The sequence below is a fragment of the Eleutherodactylus coqui genome, chromosome 1 (assembly GCF_035609145.1).
Source record: "Eleutherodactylus coqui strain aEleCoq1 chromosome 1, aEleCoq1.hap1, whole genome shotgun sequence".
NCBI classification, from domain to species: domain Eukaryota; kingdom Metazoa; phylum Chordata; class Amphibia; order Anura; family Eleutherodactylidae; genus Eleutherodactylus; species Eleutherodactylus coqui.
The window spans coordinates 59,119,119-59,136,759 of record NC_089837.1 but is presented as its reverse complement, the minus strand read 5'-3'; the positions used below and the strand labels follow the sequence as shown (position 1 = coordinate 59,136,759).

At 48.5% G+C, this 17,641-nt stretch overlaps 36 non-coding genes across 36 annotated transcripts; 11 read left to right on the top strand and 25 right to left on the bottom strand.

Annotated features, from left to right (window-relative positions):
* Positions 1-70: 70 nt before the first annotated feature.
* TRNAR-UCU (transfer RNA arginine (anticodon UCU)) lies at positions 71-154 on the bottom strand. Its single transcript is given in 2 exon segments — positions 71-106; positions 118-154. It is a non-coding gene; the product is annotated as a tRNA-Arg (tRNA).
* Positions 155-324: 170 nt separating this feature from the next.
* On the top strand, positions 325-397 carry TRNAA-CGC (transfer RNA alanine (anticodon CGC)). The gene has a single exon. It is a non-coding gene; the product is annotated as a tRNA-Ala (tRNA).
* Positions 398-655: 258 nt separating this feature from the next.
* On the bottom strand, positions 656-729 carry TRNAN-GUU (transfer RNA asparagine (anticodon GUU)). Its single transcript has one exon. It is a non-coding gene; the product is annotated as a tRNA-Asn (tRNA).
* Positions 730-1,527: 798 nt separating this feature from the next.
* TRNAR-UCU (transfer RNA arginine (anticodon UCU)) lies at positions 1,528-1,611 on the bottom strand. The gene is given in 2 exon segments: positions 1,528-1,563; positions 1,575-1,611. It is a non-coding gene; the product is annotated as a tRNA-Arg (tRNA).
* A 170-nt stretch (positions 1,612-1,781) lies between these two features.
* On the top strand, positions 1,782-1,854 carry TRNAA-CGC (transfer RNA alanine (anticodon CGC)). Its single transcript has one exon. It is a non-coding gene; the product is annotated as a tRNA-Ala (tRNA).
* Positions 1,855-2,112: 258 nt separating this feature from the next.
* TRNAN-GUU (transfer RNA asparagine (anticodon GUU)) lies at positions 2,113-2,186 on the bottom strand. Its single transcript has one exon. It is a non-coding gene; the product is annotated as a tRNA-Asn (tRNA).
* Positions 2,187-2,984: 798 nt separating this feature from the next.
* Positions 2,985-3,068, bottom strand: TRNAR-UCU (transfer RNA arginine (anticodon UCU)). The gene is given in 2 exon segments: positions 2,985-3,020; positions 3,032-3,068. It is a non-coding gene; the product is annotated as a tRNA-Arg (tRNA).
* A 170-nt stretch (positions 3,069-3,238) lies between these two features.
* Positions 3,239-3,311, top strand: TRNAA-CGC (transfer RNA alanine (anticodon CGC)). Its single transcript has one exon. It is a non-coding gene; the product is annotated as a tRNA-Ala (tRNA).
* Positions 3,312-3,569: 258 nt separating this feature from the next.
* TRNAN-GUU (transfer RNA asparagine (anticodon GUU)) lies at positions 3,570-3,643 on the bottom strand. The gene has a single exon. It is a non-coding gene; the product is annotated as a tRNA-Asn (tRNA).
* Positions 3,644-4,441: 798 nt separating this feature from the next.
* TRNAR-UCU (transfer RNA arginine (anticodon UCU)) lies at positions 4,442-4,525 on the bottom strand. The gene is given in 2 exon segments: positions 4,442-4,477; positions 4,489-4,525. It is a non-coding gene; the product is annotated as a tRNA-Arg (tRNA).
* Positions 4,526-4,695: 170 nt separating this feature from the next.
* TRNAA-CGC (transfer RNA alanine (anticodon CGC)) lies at positions 4,696-4,768 on the top strand. The gene has a single exon. It is a non-coding gene; the product is annotated as a tRNA-Ala (tRNA).
* Positions 4,769-5,026: 258 nt separating this feature from the next.
* Positions 5,027-5,100, bottom strand: TRNAN-GUU (transfer RNA asparagine (anticodon GUU)). Its single transcript has one exon. It is a non-coding gene; the product is annotated as a tRNA-Asn (tRNA).
* A 798-nt stretch (positions 5,101-5,898) lies between these two features.
* Positions 5,899-5,982, bottom strand: TRNAR-UCU (transfer RNA arginine (anticodon UCU)). Its single transcript is given in 2 exon segments — positions 5,899-5,934; positions 5,946-5,982. It is a non-coding gene; the product is annotated as a tRNA-Arg (tRNA).
* Positions 5,983-6,152: 170 nt separating this feature from the next.
* TRNAA-CGC (transfer RNA alanine (anticodon CGC)) lies at positions 6,153-6,225 on the top strand. The gene has a single exon. It is a non-coding gene; the product is annotated as a tRNA-Ala (tRNA).
* Positions 6,226-6,483: 258 nt separating this feature from the next.
* On the bottom strand, positions 6,484-6,557 carry TRNAN-GUU (transfer RNA asparagine (anticodon GUU)). The gene has a single exon. It is a non-coding gene; the product is annotated as a tRNA-Asn (tRNA).
* Positions 6,558-7,355: 798 nt separating this feature from the next.
* TRNAR-UCU (transfer RNA arginine (anticodon UCU)) lies at positions 7,356-7,439 on the bottom strand. Its single transcript is given in 2 exon segments — positions 7,356-7,391; positions 7,403-7,439. It is a non-coding gene; the product is annotated as a tRNA-Arg (tRNA).
* Positions 7,440-7,609: 170 nt separating this feature from the next.
* TRNAA-CGC (transfer RNA alanine (anticodon CGC)) lies at positions 7,610-7,682 on the top strand. The gene has a single exon. It is a non-coding gene; the product is annotated as a tRNA-Ala (tRNA).
* A 258-nt stretch (positions 7,683-7,940) lies between these two features.
* TRNAN-GUU (transfer RNA asparagine (anticodon GUU)) lies at positions 7,941-8,014 on the bottom strand. Its single transcript has one exon. It is a non-coding gene; the product is annotated as a tRNA-Asn (tRNA).
* A 798-nt stretch (positions 8,015-8,812) lies between these two features.
* Positions 8,813-8,896, bottom strand: TRNAR-UCU (transfer RNA arginine (anticodon UCU)). The gene is given in 2 exon segments: positions 8,813-8,848; positions 8,860-8,896. It is a non-coding gene; the product is annotated as a tRNA-Arg (tRNA).
* A 170-nt stretch (positions 8,897-9,066) lies between these two features.
* Positions 9,067-9,139, top strand: TRNAA-CGC (transfer RNA alanine (anticodon CGC)). The gene has a single exon. It is a non-coding gene; the product is annotated as a tRNA-Ala (tRNA).
* Positions 9,140-9,397: 258 nt separating this feature from the next.
* On the bottom strand, positions 9,398-9,471 carry TRNAN-GUU (transfer RNA asparagine (anticodon GUU)). The gene has a single exon. It is a non-coding gene; the product is annotated as a tRNA-Asn (tRNA).
* A 798-nt stretch (positions 9,472-10,269) lies between these two features.
* TRNAR-UCU (transfer RNA arginine (anticodon UCU)) lies at positions 10,270-10,353 on the bottom strand. Its single transcript is given in 2 exon segments — positions 10,270-10,305; positions 10,317-10,353. It is a non-coding gene; the product is annotated as a tRNA-Arg (tRNA).
* Positions 10,354-10,517: 164 nt separating this feature from the next.
* TRNAA-CGC (transfer RNA alanine (anticodon CGC)) lies at positions 10,518-10,590 on the top strand. Its single transcript has one exon. It is a non-coding gene; the product is annotated as a tRNA-Ala (tRNA).
* A 258-nt stretch (positions 10,591-10,848) lies between these two features.
* TRNAN-GUU (transfer RNA asparagine (anticodon GUU)) lies at positions 10,849-10,922 on the bottom strand. The gene has a single exon. It is a non-coding gene; the product is annotated as a tRNA-Asn (tRNA).
* A 798-nt stretch (positions 10,923-11,720) lies between these two features.
* TRNAR-UCU (transfer RNA arginine (anticodon UCU)) lies at positions 11,721-11,804 on the bottom strand. The gene is given in 2 exon segments: positions 11,721-11,756; positions 11,768-11,804. It is a non-coding gene; the product is annotated as a tRNA-Arg (tRNA).
* A 170-nt stretch (positions 11,805-11,974) lies between these two features.
* On the top strand, positions 11,975-12,047 carry TRNAA-CGC (transfer RNA alanine (anticodon CGC)). The gene has a single exon. It is a non-coding gene; the product is annotated as a tRNA-Ala (tRNA).
* A 258-nt stretch (positions 12,048-12,305) lies between these two features.
* TRNAN-GUU (transfer RNA asparagine (anticodon GUU)) lies at positions 12,306-12,379 on the bottom strand. Its single transcript has one exon. It is a non-coding gene; the product is annotated as a tRNA-Asn (tRNA).
* Positions 12,380-13,177: 798 nt separating this feature from the next.
* TRNAR-UCU (transfer RNA arginine (anticodon UCU)) lies at positions 13,178-13,261 on the bottom strand. Its single transcript is given in 2 exon segments — positions 13,178-13,213; positions 13,225-13,261. It is a non-coding gene; the product is annotated as a tRNA-Arg (tRNA).
* A 501-nt stretch (positions 13,262-13,762) lies between these two features.
* On the bottom strand, positions 13,763-13,836 carry TRNAN-GUU (transfer RNA asparagine (anticodon GUU)). Its single transcript has one exon. It is a non-coding gene; the product is annotated as a tRNA-Asn (tRNA).
* A 798-nt stretch (positions 13,837-14,634) lies between these two features.
* On the bottom strand, positions 14,635-14,718 carry TRNAR-UCU (transfer RNA arginine (anticodon UCU)). Its single transcript is given in 2 exon segments — positions 14,635-14,670; positions 14,682-14,718. It is a non-coding gene; the product is annotated as a tRNA-Arg (tRNA).
* Positions 14,719-14,888: 170 nt separating this feature from the next.
* TRNAA-CGC (transfer RNA alanine (anticodon CGC)) lies at positions 14,889-14,961 on the top strand. The gene has a single exon. It is a non-coding gene; the product is annotated as a tRNA-Ala (tRNA).
* Positions 14,962-15,219: 258 nt separating this feature from the next.
* TRNAN-GUU (transfer RNA asparagine (anticodon GUU)) lies at positions 15,220-15,293 on the bottom strand. The gene has a single exon. It is a non-coding gene; the product is annotated as a tRNA-Asn (tRNA).
* Positions 15,294-16,091: 798 nt separating this feature from the next.
* TRNAR-UCU (transfer RNA arginine (anticodon UCU)) lies at positions 16,092-16,175 on the bottom strand. The gene is given in 2 exon segments: positions 16,092-16,127; positions 16,139-16,175. It is a non-coding gene; the product is annotated as a tRNA-Arg (tRNA).
* A 170-nt stretch (positions 16,176-16,345) lies between these two features.
* Positions 16,346-16,418, top strand: TRNAA-CGC (transfer RNA alanine (anticodon CGC)). The gene has a single exon. It is a non-coding gene; the product is annotated as a tRNA-Ala (tRNA).
* A 258-nt stretch (positions 16,419-16,676) lies between these two features.
* TRNAN-GUU (transfer RNA asparagine (anticodon GUU)) lies at positions 16,677-16,750 on the bottom strand. Its single transcript has one exon. It is a non-coding gene; the product is annotated as a tRNA-Asn (tRNA).
* Positions 16,751-17,548: 798 nt separating this feature from the next.
* TRNAR-UCU (transfer RNA arginine (anticodon UCU)) lies at positions 17,549-17,632 on the bottom strand. The gene is given in 2 exon segments: positions 17,549-17,584; positions 17,596-17,632. It is a non-coding gene; the product is annotated as a tRNA-Arg (tRNA).
* Positions 17,633-17,641: the final 9 nt, after the last annotated feature.

Below are 17,641 nucleotides of genomic sequence, written 5' to 3'. Positions count from 1 at the left end.
ACAAATGAAGTCCTAGGCAGGTTTCTTGCCTAAGAGCACACTACAAGCTACCACAGTGCGCTAGAACATACGACTCTGGTGGGACTCGAACCCACAACCTTTGAATCACTTTCACTCTAGAAGTCCAATGCGCTATCCATTGCGCCACAGAGCCACTCCTAAGCCTTGCGCGTAGTCATTTTGTGGCTGGGAAAAGGCCAGTGCATCTCACTTTCGTGACATCTATACTTAAAGAAAAAAAGGCCTCAACTTTGGAAACTCTTGAATGCTGGGAATGTGCTAAAATTGCCGATCAGAGTAGACAGGTGTGTAAACAGCCGTCACGGGGGATTAGCTCACATGGTAGAGCGCTCGCTTCGCATGCGAGAGGTAGCGGGATCGATGCCCGCATCCTCCAAGATCTTTACTTGCCAGCGCTTTGAAACTCTAGCATGATGGCCTTTTTATCTTTGGCGCTCAAAGAACTGGCCTTCGATAGCTCAGCTGGTAGAGCGGAGGACTGTAGAAGCAAATTAGCAATCCTTAGGTCGCTGGTTCAATTCCGGCTCGAAGGACCTTTTTGGCTAGCATTACCATTTTGAAGCTTTCAAACGGCTCAGACGCACTGACAGCCACGGCTTTACGTGTAACATACGGCGCAAACAAAAGGCAAGCCCGTCCCTGGGTGGGCTTGAACCACCAACCTTTCGGTTAACAGCCGAACGCGCTAACCGATTGCGCCACAGAGACAACCACACGTTGTGCCGCAGGCCAAATCCTCAGTCAGGTCAACTATATTCTCTCAGGTGACTACCTAAACAATAATATCAAAAAAAGGAAAAGAAGAGATAAACTAGAAGACAACAGCGTGACTCCAAAGAGTACCCAACTGCCCACGGAGAGTGGCTCCCTGTTAGCGGCTTAGCAACAGTCAAAGGCTTCCTCAGCTTGGCCTCACCAGCGCCTTGTAAGCTATCCCAATGCAGCAGAGTGGCGCAGCGGAAGCGTGCTGGGCCCATAACCCAGAGGTCGATGGATCGAAACCATCCTCTGCTAGGAAGCTCAGTTTTTTGCAGTTCCTACCACATCCACATCTTCCTGGACAGCATAGTTTGAGAAATCGCTTTGTTTCTTTAGAAATGTCCTCTTCTCTGTCAATGCAGACATACATGCCTAAATACAGAAGATCATAGAATGGTAGAGCTTCCAACTCCAGGGTCATGGGGTCCAAGCCCCTGCTCAGTGCAGGATTACCTAAATCATTCCAGACAGACAGTTGTCCAGCCTTTGTTTGAACACTTCCATGGAAGGAGAACTCATCACCACCCGTGGTAACCTGTACCACTCAGTGATCACTCTCACTATCAGAAAGTTTTTTCTAATATGCCATTTAGAAAAGGGCTCTTCCCTTTGCACTGCAGATCAAAACTGAATGCTAAATCAGTCGCCTTAAAAAGCTGCAAGGCAGGGCTACGACAACAAATGAAGTCCTAGGCAGGTTTCTTGCCTAAGAGCACACTACAAGCTACCACAGTGCGCTAGAACATACGACTCTGGTGGGACTCGAACCCACAACCTTTGAATCACTTTCACTCTAGAAGTCCAATGCGCTATCCATTGCGCCACAGAGCCACTCCTAAGCCTTGCGCGTAGTCATTTTGTGGCTGGGAAAAGGCCAGTGCATCTCACTTTCGTGACATCTATACTTAAAGAAAAAAAGGCCTCAACTTTGGAAACTCTTGAATGCTGGGAATGTGCTAAAATTGCCGATCAGAGTAGACAGGTGTGTAAACAGCCGTCACGGGGGATTAGCTCACATGGTAGAGCGCTCGCTTCGCATGCGAGAGGTAGCGGGATCGATGCCCGCATCCTCCAAGATCTTTACTTGCCAGCGCTTTGAAACTCTAGCATGATGGCCTTTTTATCTTTGGCGCTCAAAGAACTGGCCTTCGATAGCTCAGCTGGTAGAGCGGAGGACTGTAGAAGCAAATTAGCAATCCTTAGGTCGCTGGTTCAATTCCGGCTCGAAGGACCTTTTTGGCTAGCATTACCATTTTGAAGCTTTCAAACGGCTCAGACGCACTGACAGCCACGGCTTTACGTGTAACATACGGCGCAAACAAAAGGCAAGCCCGTCCCTGGGTGGGCTTGAACCACCAACCTTTCGGTTAACAGCCGAACGCGCTAACCGATTGCGCCACAGAGACAACCACACGTTGTGCCGCAGGCCAAATCCTCAGTCAGGTCAACTATATTCTCTCAGGTGACTACCTAAACAATAATATCAAAAAAAGGAAAAGAAGAGATAAACTAGAAGACAACAGCGTGACTCCAAAGAGTACCCAACTGCCCACGGAGAGTGGCTCCCTGTTAGCGGCTTAGCAACAGTCAAAGGCTTCCTCAGCTTGGCCTCACCAGCGCCTTGTAAGCTATCCCAATGCAGCAGAGTGGCGCAGCGGAAGCGTGCTGGGCCCATAACCCAGAGGTCGATGGATCGAAACCATCCTCTGCTAGGAAGCTCAGTTTTTTGCAGTTCCTACCACATCCACATCTTCCTGGACAGCATAGTTTGAGAAATCGCTTTGTTTCTTTAGAAATGTCCTCTTCTCTGTCAATGCAGACATACATGCCTAAATACAGAAGATCATAGAATGGTAGAGCTTCCAACTCCAGGGTCATGGGGTCCAAGCCCCTGCTCAGTGCAGGATTACCTAAATCATTCCAGACAGACAGTTGTCCAGCCTTTGTTTGAACACTTCCATGGAAGGAGAACTCATCACCACCCGTGGTAACCTGTACCACTCAGTGATCACTCTCACTATCAGAAAGTTTTTTCTAATATGCCATTTAGAAAAGGGCTCTTCCCTTTGCACTGCAGATCAAAACTGAATGCTAAATCAGTCGCCTTAAAAAGCTGCAAGGCAGGGCTACGACAACAAATGAAGTCCTAGGCAGGTTTCTTGCCTAAGAGCACACTACAAGCTACCACAGTGCGCTAGAACATACGACTCTGGTGGGACTCGAACCCACAACCTTTGAATCACTTTCACTCTAGAAGTCCAATGCGCTATCCATTGCGCCACAGAGCCACTCCTAAGCCTTGCGCGTAGTCATTTTGTGGCTGGGAAAAGGCCAGTGCATCTCACTTTCGTGACATCTATACTTAAAGAAAAAAAGGCCTCAACTTTGGAAACTCTTGAATGCTGGGAATGTGCTAAAATTGCCGATCAGAGTAGACAGGTGTGTAAACAGCCGTCACGGGGGATTAGCTCACATGGTAGAGCGCTCGCTTCGCATGCGAGAGGTAGCGGGATCGATGCCCGCATCCTCCAAGATCTTTACTTGCCAGCGCTTTGAAACTCTAGCATGATGGCCTTTTTATCTTTGGCGCTCAAAGAACTGGCCTTCGATAGCTCAGCTGGTAGAGCGGAGGACTGTAGAAGCAAATTAGCAATCCTTAGGTCGCTGGTTCAATTCCGGCTCGAAGGACCTTTTTGGCTAGCATTACCATTTTGAAGCTTTCAAACGGCTCAGACGCACTGACAGCCACGGCTTTACGTGTAACATACGGCGCAAACAAAAGGCAAGCCCGTCCCTGGGTGGGCTTGAACCACCAACCTTTCGGTTAACAGCCGAACGCGCTAACCGATTGCGCCACAGAGACAACCACACGTTGTGCCGCAGGCCAAATCCTCAGTCAGGTCAACTATATTCTCTCAGGTGACTACCTAAACAATAATATCAAAAAAAGGAAAAGAAGAGATAAACTAGAAGACAACAGCGTGACTCCAAAGAGTACCCAACTGCCCACGGAGAGTGGCTCCCTGTTAGCGGCTTAGCAACAGTCAAAGGCTTCCTCAGCTTGGCCTCACCAGCGCCTTGTAAGCTATCCCAATGCAGCAGAGTGGCGCAGCGGAAGCGTGCTGGGCCCATAACCCAGAGGTCGATGGATCGAAACCATCCTCTGCTAGGAAGCTCAGTTTTTTGCAGTTCCTACCACATCCACATCTTCCTGGACAGCATAGTTTGAGAAATCGCTTTGTTTCTTTAGAAATGTCCTCTTCTCTGTCAATGCAGACATACATGCCTAAATACAGAAGATCATAGAATGGTAGAGCTTCCAACTCCAGGGTCATGGGGTCCAAGCCCCTGCTCAGTGCAGGATTACCTAAATCATTCCAGACAGACAGTTGTCCAGCCTTTGTTTGAACACTTCCATGGAAGGAGAACTCATCACCACCCGTGGTAACCTGTACCACTCAGTGATCACTCTCACTATCAGAAAGTTTTTTCTAATATGCCATTTAGAAAAGGGCTCTTCCCTTTGCACTGCAGATCAAAACTGAATGCTAAATCAGTCGCCTTAAAAAGCTGCAAGGCAGGGCTACGACAACAAATGAAGTCCTAGGCAGGTTTCTTGCCTAAGAGCACACTACAAGCTACCACAGTGCGCTAGAACATACGACTCTGGTGGGACTCGAACCCACAACCTTTGAATCACTTTCACTCTAGAAGTCCAATGCGCTATCCATTGCGCCACAGAGCCACTCCTAAGCCTTGCGCGTAGTCATTTTGTGGCTGGGAAAAGGCCAGTGCATCTCACTTTCGTGACATCTATACTTAAAGAAAAAAAGGCCTCAACTTTGGAAACTCTTGAATGCTGGGAATGTGCTAAAATTGCCGATCAGAGTAGACAGGTGTGTAAACAGCCGTCACGGGGGATTAGCTCACATGGTAGAGCGCTCGCTTCGCATGCGAGAGGTAGCGGGATCGATGCCCGCATCCTCCAAGATCTTTACTTGCCAGCGTTTGAAACTCTAGCATGATGGCCTTTTTATCTTTGGCGCTCAAAGAACTGGCCTTCGATAGCTCAGCTGGTAGAGCGGAGGACTGTAGAAGCAAATTAGCAATCCTTAGGTCGCTGGTTCAATTCCGGCTCGAAGGACCTTTTTTGGCTAGCATTACCATTTTGAAGCTTTCAAACGGCTCAGACGCACTGACAGCCACGGCTTTACGTGTAACATACGGCGCAAACAAAAGGCAAGCCCGTCCCTGGGTGGGCTTGAACCACCAACCTTTCGGTTAACAGCCGAACGCGCTAACCGATTGCGCCACAGAGACAACCACACGTTGTGCCGCAGGCCAAATCCTCAGTCAGGTCAACTATATTCTCTCAGGTGACTACCTAAACAATAATATCAAAAAAAGGAAAAGAAGAGATAAACTAGAAGACAACAGCGTGACTCCAAAGAGTACCCAACTGCCCACGGAGAGTGGCTCCCTGTTAGCGGCTTAGCAACAGTCAAAGGCTTCCTCAGCTTGGCCTCACCAGCGCCTTGTAAGCTATCCCAATGCAGCAGAGTGGCGCAGCGGAAGCGTGCTGGGCCCATAACCCAGAGGTCGATGGATCGAAACCATCCTCTGCTAGGAAGCTCAGTTTTTTGCAGTTCCTACCACATCCACATCTTCCTGGACAGCATAGTTTGAGAAATCGCTTTGTTTCTTTAGAAATGTCCTCTTCTCTGTCAATGCAGACATACATGCCTAAATACAGAAGATCATAGAATGGTAGAGCTTCCAACTCCAGGGTCATGGGGTCCAAGCCCCTGCTCAGTGCAGGATTACCTAAATCATTCCAGACAGACAGTTGTCCAGCCTTTGTTTGAACACTTCCATGGAAGGAGAACTCATCACCACCCGTGGTAACCTGTACCACTCAGTGATCACTCTCACTATCAGAAAGTTTTTTCTAATATGCCATTTAGAAAAGGGCTCTTTCCTTTGCACTGCAGATCAAAACTGAATGCTAAATCAGTCGCCTTAAAAAGCTGCAAGGCAGGGCTACGACAACAAATGAAGTCCTAGGCAGGTTTCTTGCCTAAGAGCACACTACAAGCTACCACAGTGCGCTAGAACATACGACTCTGGTGGGACTCGAACCCACAACCTTTGAATCACTTTCACTCTAGAAGTCCAATGCGCTATCCATTGCGCCACAGAGCCACTCCTAAGCCTTGCGCGTAGTCATTTTGTGGCTGGGAAAAGGCCAGTGCATCTCACTTTCGTGACATCTATACTTAAAGAAAAAAAGGCCTCAACTTTGGAAACTCTTGAATGCTGGGAATGTGCTAAAATTGCCGATCAGAGTAGACAGGTGTGTAAACAGCCGTCACGGGGGATTAGCTCACATGGTAGAGCGCTCGCTTCGCATGCGAGAGGTAGCGGGATCGATGCCCGCATCCTCCAAGATCTTTACTTGCCAGCGCTTTGAAACTCTAGCATGATGGCCTTTTTATCTTTGGCGCTCAAAGAACTGGCCTTCGATAGCTCAGCTGGTAGAGCGGAGGACTGTAGAAGCAAATTAGCAATCCTTAGGTCGCTGGTTCAATTCCGGCTCGAAGGACCTTTTTGGCTAGCATTACCATTTTGAAGCTTTCAAACGGCTCAGACGCACTGACAGCCACGGCTTTACGTGTAACATACGGCGCAAACAAAAGGCAAGCCCGTCCCTGGGTGGGCTTGAACCACCAACCTTTCGGTTAACAGCCGAACGCGCTAACCGATTGCGCCACAGAGACAACCACACGTTGTGCCGCAGGCCAAATCCTCAGTCAGGTCAACTATATTCTCTCAGGTGACTACCTAAACAATAATATCAAAAAAAGGAAAAGAAGAGATAAACTAGAAGACAACAGCGTGACTCCAAAGAGTACCCAACTGCCCACGGAGAGTGGCTCCCTGTTAGCGGCTTAGCAACAGTCAAAGGCTTCCTCAGCTTGGCCTCACCAGCGCCTTGTAAGCTATCCCAATGCAGCAGAGTGGCGCAGCGGAAGCGTGCTGGGCCCATAACCCAGAGGTCGATGGATCGAAACCATCCTCTGCTAGGAAGCTCAGTTTTTTGCAGTTCCTACCACATCCACATCTTCCTGGACAGCATAGTTTGAGAAATCGCTTTGTTTCTTTAGAAATGTCCTCTTCTCTGTCAATGCAGACATACATGCCTAAATACAGAAGATCATAGAATGGTAGAGCTTCCAACTCCAGGGTCATGGGGTCCAAGCCCCTGCTCAGTGCAGGATTACCTAAATCATTCCAGACAGACAGTTGTCCAGCCTTTGTTTGAACACTTCCATGGAAGGAGAACTCATCACCACCCGTGGTAACCTGTACCACTCAGTGATCACTCTCACTATCAGAAAGTTTTTTCTAATATGCCATTTAGAAAAGGGCTCTTCCCTTTGCACTGCAGATCAAAACTGAATGCTAAATCAGTCGCCTTAAAAAGCTGCAAGGCAGGGCTACGACAACAAATGAAGTCCTAGGCAGGTTTCTTGCCTAAGAGCACACTACAAGCTACCACAGTGCGCTAGAACATACGACTCTGGTGGGACTCGAACCCACAACCTTTGAATCACTTTCACTCTAGAAGTCCAATGCGCTATCCATTGCGCCACAGAGCCACTCCTAAGCCTTGCGCGTAGTCATTTTGTGGCTGGGAAAAGGCCAGTGCATCTCACTTTCGTGACATCTATACTTAAAGAAAAAAAGGCCTCAACTTTGGAAACTCTTGAATGCTGGGAATGTGCTAAAATTGCCGATCAGAGTAGACAGGTGTGTAAACAGCCGTCACGGGGGATTAGCTCACATGGTAGAGCGCTCGCTTCGCATGCGAGAGGTAGCGGGATCGATGCCCGCATCCTCCAAGATCTTTACTTGCCAGCGCTTTGAAACTCTAGCATGATGGCCTTTTTATCTTTGGCGCTCAAAGAACTGGCCTTCGATAGCTCAGCTGGTAGAGCGGAGGACTGTAGAAGCAAATTAGCAATCCTTAGGTCGCTGGTTCAATTCCGGCTCGAAGGACCTTTTTGGCTAGCATTACCATTTTGAAGCTTTCAAACGGCTCAGACGCACTGACAGCCACGGCTTTACGTGTAACATACGGCGCAAACAAAAGGCAAGCCCGTCCCTGGGTGGGCTTGAACCACCAACCTTTCGGTTAACAGCCGAACGCGCTAACCGATTGCGCCACAGAGACAACCACACGTTGTGCCGCAGGCCAAATCCTCAGTCAGGTCAACTATATTCTCTCAGGTGACTACCTAAACAATAATATCAAAAAAAGGAAAAGAAGAGATAAACTAGAAGACAACAGCGTGACTCCAAAGAGTACCCAACTGCCCACGGAGAGTGGCTCCCTGTTAGCGGCTTAGCAACAGTCAAAGGCTTCCTCAGCTTGGCCTCACCAGCGCCTTGTAAGCTATCCCAATGCAGCAGAGTGGCGCAGCGGAAGCGTGCTGGGCCCATAACCCAGAGGTCGATGGATCGAAACCATCCTCTGCTAGGAAGCTCAGTTTTTTGCAGTTCCTACCACATCCACATCTTCCTGGACAGCATAGTTTGAGAAATCGCTTTGTTTCTTTAGAAATGTCCTCTTCTCTGTCAATGCAGACATACATGCCTAAATACAGAAGATCATAGAATGGTAGAGCTTCCAACTCCAGGGTCATGGGGTCCAAGCCCCTGCTCAGTGCAGGATTACCTAAATCATTCCAGACAGACAGTTGTCCAGCCTTTGTTTGAACACTTCCATGGAAGGAGAACTCATCACCACCCGTGGTAACCTGTACCACTCAGTGATCACTCTCACTATCAGAAAGTTTTTTCTAATATGCCATTTAGAAAAGGGCTCTTTCCTTTGCACTGCAGATCAAAACTGAATGCTAAATCAGTCGCCTTAAAAAGCTGCAAGGCAGGGCTACGACAACAAATGAAGTCCTAGGCAGGTTTCTTGCCTAAGAGCACACTACAAGCTACCACAGTGCGCTAGAACATACGACTCTGGTGGGACTCGAACCCACAACCTTTGAATCACTTTCACTCTAGAAGTCCAATGCGCTATCCATTGCGCCACAGAGCCACTCCTAAGCCTTGCGCGTAGTCATTTTGTGGCTGGGAAAAGGCCAGTGCATCTCACTTTCGTGACATCTATACTTAAAGAAAAAAAGGCCTCAACTTTGGAAACTCTTGAATGCTGGGAATGTGCTAAAATTGCCGATCAGAGTAGACAGGTGTGTAAACAGCCGTCACGGGGGATTAGCTCACATGGTAGAGCGCTCGCTTCGCATGCGAGAGGTAGCGGGATCGATGCCCGCATCCTCCAAGATCTTTACTTGCCAGCGCTTTGAAACTCTAGCATGATGGCCTTTTTATCTTTGGCGCTCAAAGAACTGGCCTTCGATAGCTCAGCTGGTAGAGCGGAGGACTGTAGAAGCAAATTAGCAATCCTTAGGTCGCTGGTTCAATTCCGGCTCGAAGGACCTTTTTGGCTAGCATTACCATTTTGAAGCTTTCAAACGGCTCAGACGCACTGACAGCCACGGCTTTACGTGTAACATACGGCGCAAACAAAAGGCAAGCCCGTCCCTGGGTGGGCTTGAACCACCAACCTTTCGGTTAACAGCCGAACGCGCTAACCGATTGCGCCACAGAGACAACCACACGTTGTGCCGCAGGCCAAATCCTCAGTCAGGTCAACTATATTCTCTCAGGTGACTACCTAAACAATAATATCAAAAAAAGGAAAAGAAGAGATAAACTAGAAGACAACAGCGTGACTCCAAAGAGTACCCAACTGCCCACGGAGAGTGGCTCCCTGTTAGCGGCTTAGCAACAGTCAAAGGCTTCCTCAGCTTGGCCTCACCAGCGCCTTGTAAGCTATCCCAATGCAGCAGAGTGGCGCAGCGGAAGCGTGCTGGGCCCATAACCCAGAGGTCGATGGATCGAAACCATCCTCTGCTAGGAAGCTCAGTTTTTTGCAGTTCCTACCACATCCACATCTTCCTGGACAGCATAGTTTGAGAAATCGCTTTGTTTCTTTAGAAATGTCCTCTTCTCTGTCAATGCAGACATACATGCCTAAATACAGAAGATCATAGAATGGTAGAGCTTCCAACTCCAGGGTCATGGGGTCCAAGCCCCTGCTCAGTGCAGGATTACCTAAATCATTCCAGACAGACAGTTGTCCAGCCTTTGTTTGAACACTTCCATGGAAGGAGAACTCATCACCACCCGTGGTAACCTGTACCACTCAGTGATCACTCTCACTATCAGAAAGTTTTTTCTAATATGCCATTTAGAAAAGGGCTCTTCCCTTTGCACTGCAGATCAAAACTGAATGCTAAATCAGTCGCCTTAAAAAGCTGCAAGGCAGGGCTACGACAACAAATGAAGTCCTAGGCAGGTTTCTTGCCTAAGAGCACACTACAAGCTACCACAGTGCGCTAGAACATACGACTCTGGTGGGACTCGAACCCACAACCTTTGAATCACTTTCACTCTAGAAGTCCAATGCGCTATCCATTGCGCCACAGAGCCACTCCTAGCGCGTAGTCATTTTGTGGCTGGGAAAAGGCCAGTGCATCTCACTTTCGTGACATCTATACTTAAAGAAAAAAAGGCCTCAACTTTGGAAACTCTTGAATGCTGGGAATGTGCTAAAATTGCCGATCAGAGTAGACAGGTGTGTAAACAGCCGTCACGGGGGATTAGCTCACATGGTAGAGCGCTCGCTTCGCATGCGAGAGGTAGCGGGATCGATGCCCGCATCCTCCAAGATCTTTACTTGCCAGCGCTTTGAAACTCTAGCATGATGGCCTTTTTATCTTTGGCGCTCAAAGAACTGGCCTTCGATAGCTCAGCTGGTAGAGCGGAGGACTGTAGAAGCAAATTAGCAATCCTTAGGTCGCTGGTTCAATTCCGGCTCGAAGGACCTTTTTGGCTAGCATTACCATTTTGAAGCTTTCAAACGGCTCAGACGCACTGACAGCCACGGCTTTACGTGTAACATACGGCGCAAACAAAAGGCAAGCCCGTCCCTGGGTGGGCTTGAACCACCAACCTTTCGGTTAACAGCCGAACGCGCTAACCGATTGCGCCACAGAGACAACCACACGTTGTGCCGCAGGCCAAATCCTCAGTCAGGTCAACTATATTCTCTCAGGTGACTACCTAAACAATAATATCAAAAAAAGGAAAAGAAGAGATAAACTAGAAGACAACAGCGTGACTCCAAAGAGTACCCAACTGCCCACGGAGAGTGGCTCCCTGTTAGCGGCTTAGCAACAGTCAAAGGCTTCCTCAGCTTGGCCTCACCAGCGCCTTGTAAGCTATCCCAATGCAGCAGAGTGGCGCAGCGGAAGCGTGCTGGGCCCATAACCCAGAGGTCGATGGATCGAAACCATCCTCTGCTAGGAAGCTCAGTTTTTTGCAGTTCCTACCACATCCACATCTTCCTGGACAGCATAGTTTGAGAAATCGCTTTGTTTCTTTAGAAATGTCCTCTTCTCTGTCAATGCAGACATACATGCCTAAATACAGAAGATCATAGAATGGTAGAGCTTCCAACTCCAGGGTCATGGGGTCCAAGCCCCTGCTCAGTGCAGGATTACCTAAATCATTCCAGACAGACAGTTGTCCAGCCTTTGTTTGAACACTTCCATGGAAGGAGAACTCATCACCACCCGTGGTAACCTGTACCACTCAGTGATCACTCTCACTATCAGAAAGTTTTTTCTAATATGCCATTTAGAAAAGGGCTCTTCCCTTTGCACTGCAGATCAAAACTGAATGCTAAATCAGTCGCCTTAAAAAGCTGCAAGGCAGGGCTACGACAACAAATGAAGTCCTAGGCAGGTTTCTTGCCTAAGAGCACACTACAAGCTACCACAGTGCGCTAGAACATACGACTCTGGTGGGACTCGAACCCACAACCTTTGAATCACTTTCACTCTAGAAGTCCAATGCGCTATCCATTGCGCCACAGAGCCACTCCTAAGCCTTGCGCGTAGTCATTTTGTGGCTGGGAAAAGGCCAGTGCATCTCACTTTCGTGACATCTATACTTAAAGAAAAAAAGGCCTCAACTTTGGAAACTCTTGAATGCTGGGAATGTGCTAAAATTGCCGATCAGAGTAGACAGGTGTGTAAACAGCCGTCACGGGGGATTAGCTCACATGGTAGAGCGCTCGCTTCGCATGCGAGAGGTAGCGGGATCGATGCCCGCATCCTCCAAGATCTTTACTTGCCAGCGCTTTGAAACTCTAGCATGATGGCCTTTTTATCTTTGGCGCTCAAAGAACTGGCCTTCGATAGCTCAGCTGGTAGAGCGGAGGACTGTAGAAGCAAATTAGCAATCCTTAGGTCGCTGGTTCAATTCCGGCTCGAAGGACCTTTTTGGCTAGCATTACCATTTTGAAGCTTTCAAACGGCTCAGACGCACTGACAGCCACGGCTTTACGTGTAACATACGGCGCAAACAAAAGGCAAGCCCGTCCCTGGGTGGGCTTGAACCACCAACCTTTCGGTTAACAGCCGAACGCGCTAACCGATTGCGCCACAGAGACAACCACACGTTGTGCCGCAGGCCAAATCCTCAGTCAGGTCAACTATATTCTCTCAGGTGACTACCTAAACAATAATATCAAAAAAAGGAAAAGAAGAGATAAACTAGAAGACAACAGCGTGACTCCAAAGAGTACCCAACTGCCCACGGAGAGTGGCTCCCTGTTAGCGGCTTAGCAACAGTCAAAGGCTTCCTCAGCTTGGCCTCACCAGCGCCTTGTAAGCTATCCCAATGCAGCAGAGTGGCGCAGCGGAAGCGTGCTGGGCCCATAACCCAGAGGTCGATGGATCGAAACCATCCTCTGCTAGGAAGCTCAGTTTTTTGCAGTTCCTACCACATCCACATCTTCCTGGACAGCATAGTTTGAGAAATCGCTTTGTTTCTTTAGAAATGTCCTCTTCTCTGTCAATGCAGACATACATGCCTAAATACAGAAGATCATAGAATGGTAGAGCTTCCAACTCCAGGGTCATGGGGTCCAAGCCCCTGCTCAGTGCAGGATTACCTAAATCATTCCAGACAGACAGTTGTCCAGCCTTTGTTTGAACACTTCCATGGAAGGAGAACTCATCACCACCCGTGGTAACCTGTACCACTCAGTGATCACTCTCACTATCAGAAAGTTTTTTCTAATATGCCATTTAGAAAAGGGCTCTTTCCTTTGCACTGCAGATCAAAACTGAATGCTAAATCAGTCGCCTTAAAAAGCTGCAAGGCAGGGCTACGACAACAAATGAAGTCCTAGGCAGGTTTCTTGCCTAAGAGCACACTACAAGCTACCACAGTGCGCTAGAACATACGACTCTGGTGGGACTCGAACCCACAACCTTTGAATCACTTTCACTCTAGAAGTCCAATGCGCTATCCATTGCGCCACAGAGCCACTCCTAAGCCTTGCGCGTAGTCATTTTGTGGCTGGGAAAAGGCCAGTGCATCTCACTTTCGTGACATCTATACTTAAAGAAAAAAAGGCCTCAACTTTGGAAACTCTTGAATGCTGGGAATGTGCTAAAATTGCCGATCAGAGTAGACAGGTGTGTAAACAGCCGTCACGGGGGATTAGCTCACATGGTAGAGCGCTCGCTTCGCATGCGAGAGGTAGCGGGATCGATGCCCGAATCCTCCAAGATCTTTACTTGCCAGCGCTTTGAAACTCTAGCATGATGGCCTTTTTATCTTTGGCGCTCAAAGAACTGGCCTTCGATAGCTCAGCTGGTAGAGCGGAGGACTGTAGAAGCAAATTAGCAATCCTTAGGTCGCTGGTTCAATTCCGGCTCGAAGGACCTTTTTGGCTAGCATTACCATTTTGAAGCTTTCAAACGGCTCAGACGCACTGACAGCCACGGCTTTACGTGTAACATACGGCGCAAACAAAAGGCAAGCCCGTCCCTGGGTGGGCTTGAACCACCAACCTTTCGGTTAACAGCCGAACGCGCTAACCGATTGCGCCACAGAGACAACCACACGTTGTGCCGCAGGCCAAATCCTCAGTCAGGTCAACTATATTCTCTCAGGTGACTACCTAAACAATAATATCAAAAAAAGGAAAAGAAGAGATAAACTAGAAGACAACAGCGTGACTCCAAAGAGTACCCAACTGCCCACGGAGAGTGGCTCCCTGTTAGCGGCTTAGCAACAGTCAAAGGCTTCCTCAGCTTGGCCTCACCAGCGCCTTGTAAGCTATCCCAATGCAGCAGAGTGGCGCAGCGGAAGCGTGCTGGGCCCATAACCCAGAGGTCGATGGATCGAAACCATCCTCTGCTAGGAAGCTCAGTTTTTTGCAGTTCCTACCACATCCACATCTTCCTGGACAGCATAGTTTGAGAAATCGCTTTGTTTCTTTAGAAATGTCCTCTTCTCTGTCAATGCAGACATACATGCCTAAATACAGAAGATCATAGAATGGTAGAGCTTCCAACTCCAGGGTCATGGGGTCCAAGCCCCTGCTCAGTGCAGGATTACCTAAATCATTCCAGACAGACAGTTGTCCAGCCTTTGTTTGAACACTTCCATGGAAGGAGAACTCATCACCACCCGTGGTAACCTGTACCACTCAGTGATCACTCTCACTATCAGAAAGTTTTTTCTAATATGCCATTTAGAAAAGGGCTCTTCCCTTTGCACTGCAGATCAAAACTGAATGCTAAATCAGTCGCCTTAAAAAGCTGCAAGGCAGGGCTACGACAACAAATGAAGTCCTAGGCAGGTTTCTTGCCTAAGAGCACACTACAAGCTACCACAGTGCGCTAGAACATACGACTCTGGTGGGACTCGAACCCACAACCTTTGAATCACTTTCACTCTAGAAGTCCAATGCGCTATCCATTGCGCCACAGAGCCACTCCTAAGCCTTGCGCGTAGTCATTTTGTGGCTGGGAAAAGGCCAGTGCATCTCACTTTCGTGACATCTATACTTAAAGAAAAAAAGGCCTCAACTTTGGAAACTCTTGAATGCTGGGAATGTGCTAAAATTGCCGATCAGAGTAGACAGGTGTGTAAACAGCCGTCACGGGGGATTAGCTCACATGGTAGAGCGCTCGCTTCGCATGCGAGAGGTAGCGGGATCGATGCCCGCATCCTCCAAGATCTTTACTTGCCAGCGCTTTGAAACTCTAGCATGATGGCCTTTTTATCTTTGGCGCTCAAAGAACTGGCCTTCGATAGCTCAGCTGGTAGAGCGGAGGACTGTAGAAGCAAATTAGCAATCCTTAGGTCGCTGGTTCAATTCCGGCTCGAAGGACCTTTTTGGCTAGCATTACCATTTTGAAGCTTTCAAACGGCTCAGACGCACTGACAGCCACGGCTTTACGTGTAACATACGGCGCAAACAAAAGGCAAGCCCGTCCCTGGGTGGGCTTGAACCACCAACCTTTCGGTTAACAGCCGAACGCGCTAACCGATTGCGCCACAGAGACAACCACACGTTGTGCCGCAGGCCAAATCCTCAGTCAGGTCAACTATATTCTCTCAGGTGACTACCTAAACAATAATATCAAAAAAAGGAAAAGAAGAGATAAACTAGAAGACAACAGCGTGACTCCAAAGAGTACCCAACTGCCCACGGAGAGTGGCTCCCTGTTAGCGGCTTAGCAACAGTCAAAGGCTTCCTCAGCTTGGCCTCACCAGCGCCTTGTAAGCTATCCCAATGCAGCAGAGTGGCGCAGCGGAAGCGTGCTGGGCCCATAACCCAGAGGTCGATGGATCGAAACCATCCTCTGCTAGGAAGCTCAGTTTTTTGCAGTTCCTACCACATCCACATCTTCCTGGACAGCATAGTTTGAGAAATCGCTTTGTTTCTTTAGAAATGTCCTCTTCTCTGTCAATGCAGACATACATGCCTAAATACAGAAGATCATAGAATGGTAGAGCTTCCAACTCCAGGGTCATGGGGTCCAAGCCCCTGCTCAGTGCAGGATTACCTAAATCATTCCAGACAGACAGTTGTCCAGCCTTTGTTTGAACACTTCCATGGAAGGAGAACTCATCACCACCCGTGGTAACCTGTACCACTCAGTGATCACTCTCACTATCAGAAAGTTTTTTCTAATATGCCATTTAGAAAAGGGCTCTTTCCTTTGCACTGCAGATCAAAACTGAATGCTAAATCAGTCGCCTTAAAAAGCTGCAAGGCAGGGCTACGACAACAAATGAAGTCCTAGGCAGGTTTCTTGCCTAAGAGCACACTACAAGCTACCACAGTGCGCTAGAACATACGACTCTGGTGGGACTCGAACCCACAACCTTTGAATCACTTTCACTCTAGAAGTCCAATGCGCTATCCATTGCGCCACAGAGCCACTCCTAAGCCTTGCGCGTAGTCATTTTGTGGCTGGGAAAAGGCCAGTGCATCTCACTTTCGTGACATCTATACTTAAAGAAAAAAAGGCCTCAACTTTGGAAACTCTTGAATGCTGGGAATGTGCTAAAATTGCCGATCAGAGTAGACAGGTGTGTAAACAGCCGTCACGGGGGATTAGCTCACATGGTAGAGCGCTCGCTTCGCATGCGAGAGGTAGCGGGATCGATGCCCGCATCCTCCAAGATCTTTACTTGCCAGCGCTTTGAAACTCTAGCATGATGGCCTTTTTATCTTTGGCGCTCAAAGAACTGGCCTTCGATAGCTCAGCTGGTAGAGCGGAGGACTGTAGAAGCAAATTAGCAATCCTTAGGTCGCTGGTTCAATTCCGGCTCGAAGGACCTTTTTGGCTAGCATTACCATTTTGAAGCTTTCAAACGGCTCAGACGCACTGACAGCCACGGCTTTACGTGTAACATACGGCGCAAACAAAAGGCAAGCCCGTCCCTGGGTGGGCTTGAACCACCAACCTTTCGGTTAACAGCCGAACGCGCTAACCGATTGCGCCACAGAGACAACCACACGTTGTGCCGCAGGCCAAATCCTCAGTCAGGTCAACTATATTCTCTCAGGTGACTACCTAAACAATAATATCAAAAAAAGGAAAAGAAGAGATAAACTAGAAGACAACAGCGTGACTCCAAAGAGTACCCAACTGCCCACGGAGAGTGGCTCCCTGTTAGCGGCTTAGCAACAGTCAAAGGCTTCCTCAGCTTGGCCTCACCAGCGCCTTGTAAGCTATCCCAATGCAGCAGAGTGGCGCAGCGGAAGCGTGCTGGGCCCATAACCCAGAGGTCGATGGATCGAAACCATCCTCTGCTAGGAAGCTCAGTTTTTTGCAGTTCCTACCACATCCACATCTTCCTGGACAGCATAGTTTGAGAAATCGCTTTGTTTCTTTAGAAATGTCCTCTTCTCTGTCAATGCAGACATACATGCCTAAATACAGAAGATCATAGAATGGTAGAGCTTCCAACTCCAGGGTCATGGGGTCCAAGCCCCTGCTCAGTGCAGGATTACCTAAATCATTCCAGACAGACAGTTGTCCAGCCTTTGTTTGAACACTTCCATGGAAGGAGAACTCATCACCACCCGTGGTAACCTGTACCACTCAGTGATCACTCTCACTATCAGAAAGTTTTTTCTAATATGCCATTTAGAAAAGGGCTCTTCCCTTTGCACTGCAGATCAAAACTGAATGCTAAATCAGTCGCCTTAAAAAGCTGCAAGGCAGGGCTACGACAACAAATGAAGTCCTAGGCAGGTTTCTTGCCTAAGAGCACACTACAAGCTACCACAGTGCGCTAGAACATACGACTCTGGTGGGACTCGAACCCACAACCTTTGAATCACTTTCACTCTAGAAGTCCAATGCGCTATCCATTGCGCCACAGAGCCACTCCTAAG